The 15,000-nt window shown below is 65.3% G+C and overlaps 1 pseudogene; it reads left to right on the top strand.

The window, feature by feature from the left end:
* The first annotated feature begins 14,865 nt into the window (after positions 1-14,865).
* The window catches only part of LOC149129128 (small subunit ribosomal RNA), a 2,797-nt pseudogene continuing 2,662 nt past the window's right edge, over positions 14,866-15,000 (top strand).

Below are 15,000 nucleotides of genomic sequence, written 5' to 3' on the forward strand. Positions count from 1 at the left end.
CACGCGGCCGGTACCGTACCCGTGAGTTTGCGATCGAAAGCGCTGTCGGCCGGGAGTGTGTGCGGCCTAGCCGGCGGCGGACTAGGCGGACGAGAAGGAAGCGATTGGGAGCGAGCAAAAAGAATGCGGACGCTTCGGCGGCGGACTGCCGCAGGCGAGATGGAAAGGCCGACGTGTCGGCTGCGATACGGGCCGCCAAGGCGGACGAGAAGGAAGAAGGAAGAAGATGAAGAAGCCGAAGCAGCGAGTCGTGGCGGCAGCGAGAAGGAAGCGATTGTGAGCGAGCAAAGAGAATGCGGACGCCTCGGCGGCGGACGGCCGCAGCCGAACCGCCGGTGCGATGGAAAGGCCTACGTATCGGCTGCCTTACGAGCCAAGCGGCCGGTAGCGTACCCGTAAGTTGGCGATCGAAAGCGCTGTCGGCCGGGAGTGTGTGTGTGTGTCTGTGTGTGTGTTACACGGCGGCCAAGGCGGCCAAGGCGGACGAGAAAGAAGAAGAAGCAGAGGAGGAAGAAGCAGCAGCAAGCGGCAGCGAGAGGGAAGCGATTGGCAGCGAGTAAAGAGAATGCGGACGCCTCGGCGGCGGACGGCCGCAGCCGAACCGCCGGTGCGATGGAAAGGCCTACGTATCGGCTGCCTTACGAGCCACGCAGCCGGTAGCGTACCCGTGAGTTGGCGATCGAAAGCGCTGTCGGCCGAGAGTGTGTGTGTCTGTGTGTGTGTGTGTGTTACACGGCGGCCAAGGCGGACGAGAAAGAAGAAGAAGAAGCGGCAGCGAGAGGGAAGCGATTGGCAGCGAGTAAAGAGAATGCGGACGCCTCGGCGGCGGACGGCCGCCGCCGAACCGCCGGCTTGATGGAAAGGCCGACGTGTCGGCGCTGCGATACGAGCCACGCGGCCGCTACCGTACCCGTGACGGGGCCCGATTCCCGATTCGCGAGTTTGCGGGTCGGGGCCCGGCGGAATAGTCAGGCTCTAGGTGACCCTCATACCCCAAGGGGGTCCAGACTACTATGTAGGGTAGTCGTCGATCGGACGGTCGTACCCTATGACCCGCACCCCGAACCGCAGCCGATTGAAAGGCAGACGGTCGGCCGGCGGCCGGCCGGCCGGGCGCCGCCGCGTACCCGCAGAGCCGATCGAAAGAGGCCGAATTGAGAGCGACGCCTCGGCGGCGGACAGCCGCCGCCGAACCGCCGGCACCGCGATGGTAAGGCCGACGTGTCGGCTGCGATACGAGCCACGCGGCCGGTACCGTACCCGTGAGTTTGCGATCGAAAGCGCTGTCGGCCGGGAGTGTGTGCGGCCTAGCCGGCGGCGGACTAGGCGGACGAGAAGGAAGCGATTGGGAGCGAGCAAAAAGAATGCGGACGCTTCGGCGGCGGACTGCCGCAGGCGAGATGGAAAGGCCGACGTGTCGGCTGCGATACGGGCCGCCAAGGCGGACGAGAAGGAAGAAGGAAGAAGATGAAGAAGCCGAAGCAGCGAGTCGTGGCGGCAGCGAGAAGGAAGCGATTGTGAGCGAGCAAAGAGAATGCGGACGCCTCGGCGGCGGACGGCCGCAGCCGAACCGCCGGTGCGATGGAAAGGCCTACGTATCGGCTGCCTTACGAGCCACGCGGCCGGTAGCGTACCCGTAAGTTGGCGATCGAAAGCGCTGTCGGCCGGGAGTGTGTGTGTGTGTCTGTGTGTGTGTGTTACACGGCGGCCAAGGCGGCCAAGGCGGACGAGAAAGAAGAAGAAGCAGAGGAGGAAGAAGCAGCAGCAAGCGGCAGCGAGAGGGAAGCGATTGGCAGCGAGTAAAGAGAATGCGGACGCCTCGGCGGCGGACGGCCGCAGCCGAACCGCCGGTGCGATGGAAAGGCCTACGTATCGGCTGCCTTACGAGCCACGCAGCCGGTAGCGTACCCGTGAGTTGGCGATCGAAAGCGCTGTCGGCCGAGAGTGTGTGTGTCTGTGTGTGTGTGTGTGTTACACGGCGGCCAAGGCGGACGAGAAAGAAGAAGAAGAAGAAGCGGCAGCGAGAGGGAAGCGATTGGCAGCGAGTAAAGAGAATGCGGACGCCTCGGCGGCGGACGGCCGCCGGCTTGATGGAAAGGCCGACGTGTCGGCGCTGCGATACGAGCCACGCGGCCGCTACCGTACCCGTGACGGGGCCCGATTCCCGATTCGCGAGTTTGCGGGTCGGGGCCCGGCGGAATAGTCAGGCTCTAGGTGACCCTCATACCCCAAGGGGGTCCAGACTACTATGTAGGGTAGTCGTCGATCGGACGGTCGTACCCTATGACCCGCACCCCGAACCGCAGCCGATTGAAAGGCAGACGGTCGGCCGGCGGCCGGCCGGCCGGGCGCCGCCGCGTACCCGCAGAGCCGATCGAAAGAGGCCGAATTGAGAGCGACGCCTCGGCGGCGGACAGCCGCCGCCGAACCGCCGGCACCGCGATGGTAAGGCCGACGTGTCGGCTGCGATACGAGCCACGCGGCCGGTACCGTACCCGTGAGTTTGCGATCGAAAGCGCTGTCGGCCGGGAGTGTGTGCGGCCTAGCCGGCGGACTAGGCGGACTAGGCGGACGAGAAGGAAGCGATTGGGAGCGAGCAAAAAGAATGCGGACGCTTCGGCGGCGGACTGCCGCAGGCGAGATGGAAAGGCCGACGTGTCGGCTGCGATACGGGCCGCCAAGGCGGACGAGAAGGAAGAAGGAAGAAGATGAAGAAGCCGAAGCAGCAAGCAAGCGAGTCGTGGCGGCAGCGAGAAGGAAGCGATTGTGAGCGAGCAAAGAGAATGCGGACGCCTCGGCGGCGGACGGCCGCAGCCGAACCGCCGGTGCGATGGAAAGGCCTACGTATCGTCTGCCTTACGAGCCACGCGGCCGGTAGCGTACCCGTAAGTTGGCGATCGAAAGCGCTGTCGGCCGGGAGTGTGTGTGTGTGTCTGTGTGTGTGTGTTACACGGCGGCCAAGGCGGCCAAGGCGGACGAGGAAGAAGAAGAAGCAGAAGCAGAGGAGGAAGAAGCAGCAGCAAGCGGCAGCGAGAGGGAAGCGATTGGCAGCGAGTAAAGAGAATGCGGACGCCTCGGCGGCGGACGGCCGCAGCCGAACCGCCGGTGCGATGGAAAGGCCTACGTATCGGCTGCCTTACGAGCCACGCAGCCGGTAGCGTACCCGTGAGTTGGCGATCGAAAGCGCTGTCGGCCGAGAGTGTGTGTGTCTGTGTGTCTGTGTTACACGGCGGCCAAGGCGGACGAGAAAGAAGAAGAAGAAGCGGCAGCGAGAGGGAAGCGATTGGCAGCGAGTAAAGAGAATGCGGACGCCTCGGCGGCGGACGGCCGCCGCCGAACCGCCGGCTTGATGGAAAGGCCGACGTGTCGGCGCTGCGATACGAGCCACGCGGCCGCTACCGTACCCGTGACGGGGCCCGATTCCCGATTCGCGAGTTTGCGGGTCGGGGCCCGGCGGAATAGTCAGGCTCTAGGTGACCCTCATACCCCAAGGGGGTCCAGACTACTATGTAGGGTAGTCGTCGATCGGACGGTCGTACCCTATGACCCGCACCCCGAACCGCAGCCGATTGAAAGGCAGACGGTCGGCCGGCGGCCGGCCGGCCGGGCGCCGCCGCGTACCCGCAGAGCCGATCGAAAGAGGCCGAATTGAGAGCGACGCCTCGGCGGCGGACAGCCGCCGCCGAACCGCCGGCACCGCGATGGTAAGGCCGACGTGTCGGCTGCGATACGAGCCACGCGGCCGGTACCGTACCCGTGAGTTTGCGATCGAAAGCGCTGTCGGCCGGGAGTGTGTGCGGCCTAGCCGGCGGACTAGGCGGACTAGGCGGACGAGAAGGAAGCGATTGGGAGCGAGCAAAAAGAATGCGGACGCTTCGGCGGCGGACTGCCGCAGGCGAGATGGAAAGGCCGACGTGTCGGCTGCGATACGGGCCGCCAAGGCGGACGAGAAGGAAGAAGGAAGAAGATGAAGAAGCCGAAGCAGCAAGCAAGCGAGTCGTGGCGGCAGCGAGAAGGAAGCGATTGTGAGCGAGCAAAGAGAATGCGGACGCCTCGGCGGCGGACGGCCGCAGCCGAACCGCCGGTGCGATGGAAAGGCCTACGTATCGTCTGCCTTACGAGCCACGCGGCCGGTAGCGTACCCGTAAGTTGGCGATCGAAAGCGCTGTCGGCCGGGAGTGTGTGTGTGTGTCTGTGTGTGTGTGTTACACGGCGGCCAAGGCGGCCAAGGCGGACGAGGAAGAAGAAGAAGCAGAAGCAGAGGAGGAAGAAGCAGCAGCAAGCGGCAGCGAGAGGGAAGCGATTGGCAGCGAGTAAAGAGAATGCGGACGCCTCGGCGGCGGACGGCCGCAGCCGAACCGCCGGTGCGATGGAAAGGCCTACGTATCGGCTGCCTTACGAGCCACGCAGCCGGTAGCGTACCCGTGAGTTGGCGATCGAAAGCGCTGTCGGCCGAGAGTGTGTGTGTCTGTGTGTGTGTGTTACACGGCGGCCAAGGCGGACGAGAAAGAAGAAGAAGAAGCGGCAGCGAGAGGGAAGCGATTGGCAGCGAGTAAAGAGAATGCGGACGCCTCGGCGGCGGACGGCCGCCGCCGAACCGCCGGCTTGATGGAAAGGCCGACGTGTCGGCGCTGCGATACGAGCCACGCGGCCGCTACCGTACCCGTGACGGGGCCCGATTCCCGATTCGCGAGTTTGCGGGTCGGGGCCCGGCGGAATAGTCAGGCTCTAGGTGACCCTCATACCCCAAGGGGGTCCAGACTACTATGTAGGGTAGTCGTCGATCGGACGGTCGTACCCTATGACCCGCACCCCGAACCGCAGCCGATTGAAAGGCAGACGGTCGGCCGGCGGCCGGCCGGCCGGGCGCCGCCGCGTACCCGCAGAGCCGATCGAAAGAGGCCGAATTGAGAGCGACGCCTCGGCGGCGGACAGCCGCCGCCGAACCGCCGGCACCGCGATGGTAAGGCCGACGTGTCGGCTGCGATACGAGCCACGCGGCCGGTACCGTACCCGTGAGTTTGCGATCGAAAGCGCTGTCGGCCGGGAGTGTGTGCGGCCTAGCCGGCGGACTAGGCGGACTAGGCGGACGAGAAGGAAGCGATTGGGAGCGAGCAAAAAGAATGCGGACGCTTCGGCGGCGGACTGCCGCAGGCGAGATGGAAAGGCCGACGTGTCGGCTGCGATACGGGCCGCCAAGGCGGACGAGAAGGAAGAAGGAAGAAGATGAAGAAGCCGAAGCAGCAAGCAAGCGAGTCGTGGCGGCAGCGAGAAGGAAGCGATTGTGAGCGAGCAAAGAGAATGCGGACGCCTCGGCGGCGGACGGCCGCAGCCGAACCGCCGGTGCGATGGAAAGGCCTACGTATCGTCTGCCTTACGAGCCACGCGGCCGGTAGCGTACCCGTAAGTTGGCGATCGAAAGCGCTGTCGGCCGGGAGTGTGTGTGTGTGTCTGTGTGTGTGTGTTACACGGCGGCCAAGGCGGCCAAGGCGGACGAGGAAGAAGAAGAAGCAGAAGCAGAGGAGGAAGAAGCAGCAGCAAGCGGCAGCGAGAGGGAAGCGATTGGCAGCGAGTAAAGAGAATGCGGACGCCTCGGCGGCGGACGGCCGCCGGCTAGATGGAAAAGGCCGACGTGTCGGCGCTGCGCTGCGCTGCGATACGAGCCACGCGGCCGCTAGCGTACCCGTTTGGGGGTCCGAGTTCCCGAGTTCGCGAGTTTGCGGCTCGGGGTGCGGTGGGATAGTCACCCTCTAGGTGACCCTCATACCCCAAGGGGGTCCAGACTACTATGTAGGGTAGTCGTCGATCGGACGGTCGTACCCTATGACCCGCACCCCGAACCGCAGCCGATTGAAAGGCAGACGGTCGGCCGGCGGCCGGCCGGCCGGGCGCCACCGCGTACCCGCAGAGCCGATCGAAAGAGGCCGAATTGAGAGCGACGCCTCGGCGGCGGACTGCCGCCGCCGAACCGCCGGCACCGCGATGGAAAGGCCGACGTGTCGGCTGCGATACGAGCCACGCGGCCGGTACCGTACCCGTGAGTTTGCGATCGAAAGCGCTGTCGGCCGGGAGTGTGTGCGGCCTAGCCGGCGGACTAGGCGGACGAGAAGGAAGCGATTGGGAGCGAGCAAAAAGAATGCGGACGCTTCGACGGCGGACTGCCGCCGGCGAGATGGAAAGGCCGACGTGTCGGCTGCGATACGGGCCGCCAAGGCCGCCAAGGCGGACGAGAAGGAAGAAGATGAAGAAGCCGAAGCAGCAGGCCGAGCGAGTCGTGGCGGCAGCGTGAAGGAAGCGATTGTGAGCGAGCAAAGAGAATGCGGACGCCTCGGCGGCGGACGGCCGCAGCCGAACCGCCGGTGCGATGGAAAGGCCTACGTATCGGCTGCCTTACGAGCCACGCGGCCGGTAGCGTACCCGTAAGTTGGCGATCGAAAGCGCTGTCGACCGGGAGTGTGTGTGTCTGTGTGTGTGTGTTACACGGCGGCCAAGGCGGACGAGAAAGAAGAAGAAGAAGAAGAAGAAGAAGAAGAAGAAGAGGAAGAAGCAGCAGCAAGCGGCAGCGAGAGGGAAGCGACTGGCAGCGAGTAAAGAGAATGCGGACGCCTCGGCGGCGGACAGCCGCCGCCGAACCGCCGGTTCGATTGAAATGCCGACGTGTCGGCTGCGATACGAGCCACGCGGCCGGTACCGTACCCGTGAGTTTGCGATCGAAAGCGCTGTCGGCCGGGAGTGTGTGTGTCTGTGTGTGTTACACGGCCGCCTAGGCGGACGAGAAAGAAGAAGCAGGCCGAGCGAGTCGTGGCGGCGGCAGCAGCGGCGGAAGTAGCAGCGAGAAGGAAGCAATTGGGAGCGAGCAAAGAGAATGCGTACGCCTCGGCGGCGGACTGCCGCCGCCGAACCGCCGCGGCTCGATGGAAAGGCCGATGTGTCGGCTGCGATACGAACCACGCGGCCGCTAGCGTACCCGTTTCGGGGTCCGAGTTCCCGAGTTCGCGAGTTTGCGGCTCGGGGTGCGGTGGGATAGTCACCCTCTAGGTGACCCTCATACCCCAAGGGGGTCCAGACTACTATGTAGGGTAGTCGTCGATCGGACGGTCGTACCCTATGACCCGCACCCCGAACCGCTGCCGATTGAAAGGCAGACGGTCGGCCGGCGGCCGGCCGGCCGGGCGCCGCCGCGTACCCGCAGAGCCGATCGAAAGAGGCCGAATTGAGAGCGACGCCTCGGCGGCGGACTGCCGCCGCCGAACCGCCGGCACCGCGATGGAAAGGCCGACGTGTCGGCTGCGATACGAGCCACGCGGCCGGTACCGTACCCGTGAGTTTGCGATCGAAAGCGCTGTCGGCCGGGAGTGTGTGCGGCCTAGCCGGCGGACTAGGCGGACGAGAAGGAAGCGATTGGGAGCGAGCAAAAAGAATGCGGACGCTTCGACGGCGGACTGCCGCCGGCGAGATGGAAAGGCCGACGTGTCGGCTGCGATACGGGCCGCCAAGGCCGCCAAGGCGGACGAGAAGGAAGAAGATGAAGAAGCCGAAGCAGCAGGCCGAGCGAGTCGTGGCGGCAGCGTGAAGGAAGCGATTGTGAGCGAGCAAAGAGAATGCGGACGCCTCGGCGGCGGACGGCCGCAGCCGAACCGCCGGTGCGATGGAAAGGCCTACGTATCGGCTGCCTTACGAGCCACGCGGCCGGTAGCGTACCCGTAAGATGGCGATCGAAAGCGCTGTCGACCGGGAGTGTGTGTGTCTGTGTGTGTGTGTTACACGGCGGCCAAGGCGGACGAGAAAGAAGAAGAAGAGGAAGAAGCAGCAGCAAGCGGCAGCGAGAGGGAAGCGACTGGCAGCGAGTAAAGAGAATGCGGACGCCTCGGCGGCGGACGGCCGCCGGCTAGATGGAAAAGGCCGACGTGTCGGCGCTGCGACACGAGCCACGCGGCCGCTAGCGTACCCGTTAGGGGGTCCGAGTTCCCGAGTTCGCGAGTTTGCGGCTCGGGGTGCGGTGGGATAGTCACCCTCTAGGTGACCCTCATACGCCAAGGGGGTCCAGACTACTATGTAGGGTAGTCGTCGATCGGACGGTCGTACCCTATGACCCGCACCCCGAACCGCAGCCGATTGAAAGGCAGACGGTCGGCCGGCGGCCGGCCGGCCGGGCGCCGCCGCGTACCCGCAGAGCCGATCGAAAGAGGCCGAATTGAGAGCGACGCCTCGGCGGCGGACTGCCGCCGCCGAACCGCCGGCACCGCGATGGAAAGGCCGACGTGTCGGCTGCGATACGAGCCACGCGGCCGGTACCGTACCCGTGAGTTTGCGATCGAAAGCGCTGTCGGCCGGGAGTGTGTGCGGCCTAGCCGGCGGACTAGGCGGACGAGAAGGAAGCGATTGGGAGCGAGCAAAAAGAATGCGGACGCTTCGACGGCGGACTGCCGCCGGCGAGATGGAAAGGCCGACGTGTCGGCTGCGATACGGGCCGCCAAGGCCGCCAAGGCGGACGAGAAGGAAGAAGATGAAGAAGCCGAAGCAGCAGGCCGAGCGAGTCGTGGCGGCAGCGTGAAGGAAGCGATTGTGAGCGAGCAAAGAGAATGCGGACGCCTCGGCGGCGGACGGCCGCAGCCGAACCGCCGGTGCGATGGAAAGGCCTACGTATCGGCTGCCTTACGAGCCACGCGGCCGGTAGCGTACCCGTAAGATGGCGATCGAAAGCGCTGTCGACCGGGAGTGTGTGTGTCTGTGTGTGTGTGTTACACGGCGGCCAAGGCGGACGAGAAAGAAGAAGAAGAGGAAGAAGCAGCAGCAAGCGGCAGCGAGAGGGAAGCGACTGGCAGCGAGTAAAGAGAATGCGGACGCCTCGGCGGCGGACGGCCGCCGGCTAGATGGAAAAGGCCGACGTGTCGGCGCTGCGACACGAGCCACGCGGCCGCTAGCGTACCCGTTAGGGGGTCCGAGTTCCCGAGTTCGCGAGTTTGCGGCTCGGGGTGCGGTGGGATAGTCACCCTCTAGGTGACCCTCATACGCCAAGGGGGTCCAGACTACTATGTAGGGTAGTCGTCGATCGGACGGTCGTACCCTATGACCCGCACCCCGAACCGCAGCCGATTGAAAGGCAGACGGTCGGCCGGCGGCCGGCCGGCCGGGCGCCGCCGCGTACCCGCAGAGCCGATCGAAAGAGGCCGAATTGAGAGCGACGCCTCGGCGGCGGACTGCCGCCGCCGAACCGCCGGCACCGCGATGGAAAGGCCGACGTGTCGGCTGCGATACGAGCCACGCGGCCGGTACCGTACCCGTGAGTTTGCGATCGAAAGCGCTGTCGGCCGGGAGTGTGTGCGGCCTAGCCGGCGGACTAGGCGGACGAGAAGGAAGCGATTGGGAGCGAGCAAAAAGAATGCGGACGCTTCGGCGGCGGACTGCCGCCGGTGAGATGGAAAGGCCGACGTGTCGGCTGCGATACGGGCCGCCAAGGCGGACGAGAAGGAAGAAGATGAAGAAGCCGAAGCAGCAGGCCGAGCGAGTCGTGGCGGCAGCGTTAAGGAAGCGATTGTGAGCGAGCAAAGAGAATGCGGACGCCTCGGCGGCGGACAGCCGCCGCCGAACCGCCGGTTCGATTGAAATGCCGACGTGTCGGCTGCGATACGAGCCACGCGGCCGGTACCGTACCCGTGAGTTTGCGATCGAAAGCGCTGTCGGCCGGGAGTGTGTGTGTCTGTGTGTGTTACACGGCCGCCTAGGCGGACGAGAAAGAAGAAGCAGGCCGAGCGAGTCGTGGCGGCGGCAGCAGCGGCGGAAGTAGCAGCGAGAAGGAAGCAATTGGGAGCGAGCAAAGAGAATGCGTACGCCTCGGCGGCGGACTGCCGCCGCCGAACCGCCGCGGCTCGATGGAAAGGCCGATGTGTCGGCTGCGATACGAACCACGCGGCCGCTAGCGTACCCGTTTCGGGGTCCGAGTTCCCGAGTTCGCGAGTTTGCGGCTCGGGGTGCGGTGGGATAGTCACCCTCTAGGTGACCCTCATACCCCCAGGGGGTCCAGACTACTATGTAGGGTAGTCGTTGATCGGATGGGTTCGCCGACTGGAAGGAATGTTTTAGCCTCTCATTAATTCCGACGGTCGGACCCGCCTAACCCGCCGCACGATTGCTTTTACACGGCCGGCGTGTCCTCGATTCTTCCGCCGACCACCTCCTCGCCTAGTAGTGAGCTACCTCGCCTTCGCTGACGACGTCGTTCCGCGCCCCGCGCCGCGTCAGATTAGCTCGCTCGCCTCGCCGACAGCCGCCTGCCCGCCTGTTCGTGCTGTCACCATCGACCGATCGGTATCCTCCTCTTCCTCGCCTACGCCAAGCACTCCGACCGGAAGGGATATCCTCGCCTCTCCTTTCTACTGACGGTCGGACCCGCTCAACCCGCCGCTCGATTGATTCTACACGGCCGGCGCGTCCACGATTCTTCCGCCGACCACCCGCCCGCCGCCTCGTAACGAGCCCCTCGCCCTCGACTGACGCCGTCGTTCCGCGCCCCGCGCCGCGTCAGATTCGCTCGTTCGCCCGCCGACAGCCGCCTGCCCGCCTGTTCGTGCTGTCACCATCGACCGATCGGTATCCTCCTCCTCCTCTTCCTCGCCTACGCCAAGCACTCCGACCGGAAGGGATGTCCTCGCCTCTCCTTTCTGCTGACGGTCGGACCCGCTTAACCCGCCGCTCGATTGATTCTACACGGCCGGCGCGTCCACGATTCTTCCGCCGACCACCCGCCCGCCGCCTCGTAACGAGCCCCTCGCCCTCGCTGACGCCGTCGTTCCGCGCCGCGCCGCGTCAGATTCGCTCGTTCGCCCGCCGACAGCCGCCTGCCCGCCTGTTCGTGCTGTCACCATCGACCGATCGGTATCCTCCTCCTCCTCTTCCTCGCCTACGCCAAGCACTCCGACCGGAAGGGATATCCTCGCCTCTCCTTTCTGCTGACGGTCGGACCCGCTTAACCCGCCGCTCGATTGATTCTACACGGCCGGCGCGTCCACGATTCTTCCGCCGACCACCCGCCCGCCGCCTCGTAACGAGCCCCTCGCCCTCGCTGACGCCGTCGTTCCGCGCCGCGCCGCGTCAGATTCGCTCGTTCGCCCGCCGACAGCCGACAGCCGCCTGCCCGCCTGTTCGTGCTGTCACCATCGACCGATCGGTATCCTCCTCCTCCTCTTCCTCGCCTACGCCAAGCACTCCGACCGGAAGGGATATCCTCGCCTCTCCTTTCTGCTGACGGTCGGACCCGATTAACCCGCCGCTCGATTGATTCTACACGGCCGGCGCGTCCACGATTCTTCCGCCGACCACCCGCCCGCCGCCTCGTAACGAGCCCCTCGCCCTCGCTGACGCCGTCGTTCCGCGCCCCGCGCCGCGTCAGATTCGCTCGCTCGTTCGCCCGCCGACAGCCGCCTGCCCGCCTGTTCGTGCTGTCACCATCGACCGATCGGTATCCTCCTCCTCCTCTTCCACGCCTACGCCAAGCACTCCGACCGGAAGGGATGTCCTCGCCTCTCCTTTCTGCTGACGGTCGGACCCGCTTAACCCGCCGCTCGATTGATTCTACACGGCCGGCGCGTCCACGATTCTTCCGCCGACCACTCGCCCGCCGCCTCGTAACGAGCCCCTCGCCCTCGCTGACGCCGTCGTTCCGCGCCCCGCGCCGCGTCAGATTCGCTCGTTCGCCCGCCGACAGCCGCCTGCCCGCCTGTTCGTGCTGTCACCATCGACCGATCGGTATCCTCCTCCTCCTCTTCCTCGCCTACGCCAAGCACTCCGACCGGAAGGGATGTCCTCGCCTCTCCTTTCTGCTGACGGTCGGACCCGCTTAACCCGCCGCTCGATTGATTCTACACGGCCGGCGCGTCCACGATTCTTCCGCCGAACCTCAATATCTCTCTCGCCATCCAGCCGGTTTCGTAAGCCGCGGCCGGGCCCCCTCGCAATCGTCGGCCCTCTAACAGTGCAGCCTCAGCCGAGCAACGAGCAACGAGCAAGTAGAAGCGGCGGCGGCGTCATCAGCGGTGAACGAAGCCCGCAAATCGTTTCCGCTGTCGTTATGCTTCCTTCTCGTTCTCTCTCTGGCAGCTGCCGACCGCGCAGTTTTCACCCAGCCTGCGTCCGCCCGAATACAGTGCGCTAGGCCGACGGTGCTGCACGCTTTGCGGCTCCACGAACATCAATATCTCTCTCGTCTTCCTTCCTGGCGTCGGCCGGCCAACATCGCCGTCGTCGTCGTCGCCTCCTCCTCGCCTCCTCCTCGCCTTTCCGGCGCCATCCAGCCGGTTTCGTAAGCCGCGGCCGGGCCCCCTCGCAATCGTCGGCCCTCTAACAGTGCAGCCTCAGCCGAGCAACGAGCAAGTAGAAGCGGCGGCGGCGTCATCAGCGGTGAACGAAGCCCGCAAATCGTTTCCGCTGTCGTTATGCTTCCTTCTCGTTCTCTCTCTGGCAGCTGCCGACCGCGCAGTTTTCACCCAGCCTGCGTCCGCCCGAATACAGTGGGCTAGGCCGACGGTGCTGCACGCTTTGCGGCTCCACGAACATCAATATCTCTCTCGTCTTCCTTCCTGGCGTCGGCCGGCCAACATCGCCGTCGTCGTCGTCGTCGTCGCCTCCTCCTCGCCTTTCCGGCGCCATCCAGCCGGTTTCGTAAGCCGCGGCCGGGCCCCCTCGCAATCGTCGGCCCTCTAACAGTGCAGCCTCAGCCGAGCAACGAGCAACAAGCAACGAGCAAGTAGCAGCGGTGAACGAGGCCTGCAAATCGTTTCCGCTGTCGTTGTGCTTCCTTCTCGTTCTCTGTCTGGCAGCTGCCGACCGCGCAGTTTTCACCCAGCCTGCGTCCGCCCGAATACAGTGCGCTAGGCCGACGGTGCTGCACGCTTTGCGGCTCCACGAACATCAATATCTCTCTCGTCTTCCTTCCTGGCGTCGGCCGGCCAACATCGCCGTCGTCGCCGTCGTCGCCTCCTCCTCGCCTTTCCGGCGCCATCCAGCCGGTTTCGTAAGCCGCGGCCGGGCCCCCTCGCAATCGTCGGCCCTCTAACAGTGCAGCCTCAGCCGAGCAACGAGCAACGAGCAAGTAGAAGCGGCGTCATCAGCGGTGAACGAAGCCCGCAAATCGTTTCCGCTGTCGTTATGCTTCCTTCTCGTTCTCTCTCTGGCAGCTGCCGACCGCGCAGTTTTCACCCAGCCTGCGTCCGCCCGAATACAGTGCGCTAGGCCGACGGTGCTGCACGCTTTGCGGCTCCACGAACATCAATATCTCTCTCGTCTTCCTTCCTGGCGTCGGCCGGCCAACATCGCCGTCGTCGCCGTCGCCTCCTCCTCGCCTTTCCGGCGCCATCCAGCCGGTTTCGTAAGCCGCGGCCGGGCCCCCTCGCAATCGTCGGCCCTCTAACAGTGCGGCCTCAGCCGAGCAACGAGCAACGAGCAAGTAGAAGCGGCGGCGTCATCAGCGGTGAACGAAGCCCGCAAATCGTTTCCGCTGTCGTTATGCTTCCTTCTCGTTCTCTCTCTGGCAGCTGCCGACCGCGCAGTTTTCACCCAGCCTGCGTCCGCCCGAATACAGTGCGCTAGGCCGACGGTGCTGCACGCTTTGCGGCTCCACGAACATCAATATCTCTCTCGTCTTCCTTCCTGGCGTCGGCCGGCCAACATCGCCGTCGTCGTCGTCGCCTCCTCCTCGCCTCCTCCTCGCCTTTCCGGCGCCATCCAGCCGGTTTCGTAAGCCGCGGCCGGGCCCCCTCGCAATCGTCGGCCCTCTAACAGTGCAGCCTCAGCCGAGCAACGAGCAAGTAGAAGCGGCGGCGGCGTCATCAGCGGTGAACGAAGCCCGCAAATCGTTTCCGCTGTCGTTATGCTTCCTTCTCGTTCTCTCTCTGGCAGCTGCCGACCGCGCAGTTTTCACCCAGCCTGCGTCCGCCCGAATACAGTGCGCCGCGTCAGATTCGCTCGCTCGCTCGCTCGCTCGCTCGCCCCGCCGACAGCCGCCTGCCCGCCTGTTCGTGCTGTCACCATCGACCGATCGGTATCCTCCTCCTCCTCGCCGACCCGCGGCCTCGTCGACGTCGTCTTCGAGGACCCGGTCAGGTTACGCCGCTGACCTCGTGTCGCGTCGCCGCCGGCGCGGCGGACGGGCTAGTTGTCGCTTCCCGATCCGCCACAGGCGACGCGACGTCACCGAAAGAGAGCGGTGCTGTGTGTTCGTCCCGCTAGACCGGGACGGATCAACAACCGTGGCTACAACTCCGGGTTTCGCGGCGGTGGTGCCCCCCCCCGCAATCTCCTCGCGCTCGCCCATCCCGGCATCGTCGTTGCTTTGGCTCGTTCGGCGGCTGCCGACAACGCCGTTTTCGTCATCGCACACACGCTTCTCGTTGACCGCAGCCCGTGCTGTCGCAATCGTTTCGGCTCGCTCGCTTCCCCGCTCGTCGTCCTTCTCGCGTGGCGGCGGCGGCGGCAGCAGCAGCAGCCAGAAACCGCCTCGCTTCTTCAACCCGCACCGGCGCCCGTCCTACCGCAGCGGCCCGGTGTGCGGCAGTCGGATCGCAAACCGTTTCTACTCGGCGAACTCTTTTTCTTCCGTCTGGCGCGCTTTTCCGCTGCTACAGCAGAGCGGCGGATTAGGACGCGTAACGTACGTACGAACGAACGGCTACCGCAGCAGCAGCAGCGGCGGCCGCGATTTTTCAGGCTCCTCCTCCTCCTCCTCTTCGCTTTCGTTTGCTCTCCGCGCGGCGGCGGCGGCGATGGCAGCAGCGGGACTTCCGCCTCGACATCCGCCTCGACTTCCGCTCTCAGCCGACCGACGCGACGGTGACGCTACTACAGCGACGACGACGACGACGACGACGACGATACCTGGTTGATCCTGCCAGTAGTCATATGCTTGTCTCAAAGCTTAAGCCATGCAAGTGTAAGTTCATGCCGTAAACGAATGGTGAAACCGCGAATGGCTCAGGAACCGGACCTAATCCTCGGGACCGTATTCCT

Source organism: Octopus bimaculoides, unplaced genomic scaffold (assembly GCF_046866305.1).
Source record: "Octopus bimaculoides isolate indiv1 unplaced genomic scaffold, ASM4686630v1 contig148, whole genome shotgun sequence".
In the NCBI taxonomy this organism is placed as follows: Eukaryota; Metazoa; Mollusca; class Cephalopoda; order Octopoda; family Octopodidae; genus Octopus; species Octopus bimaculoides.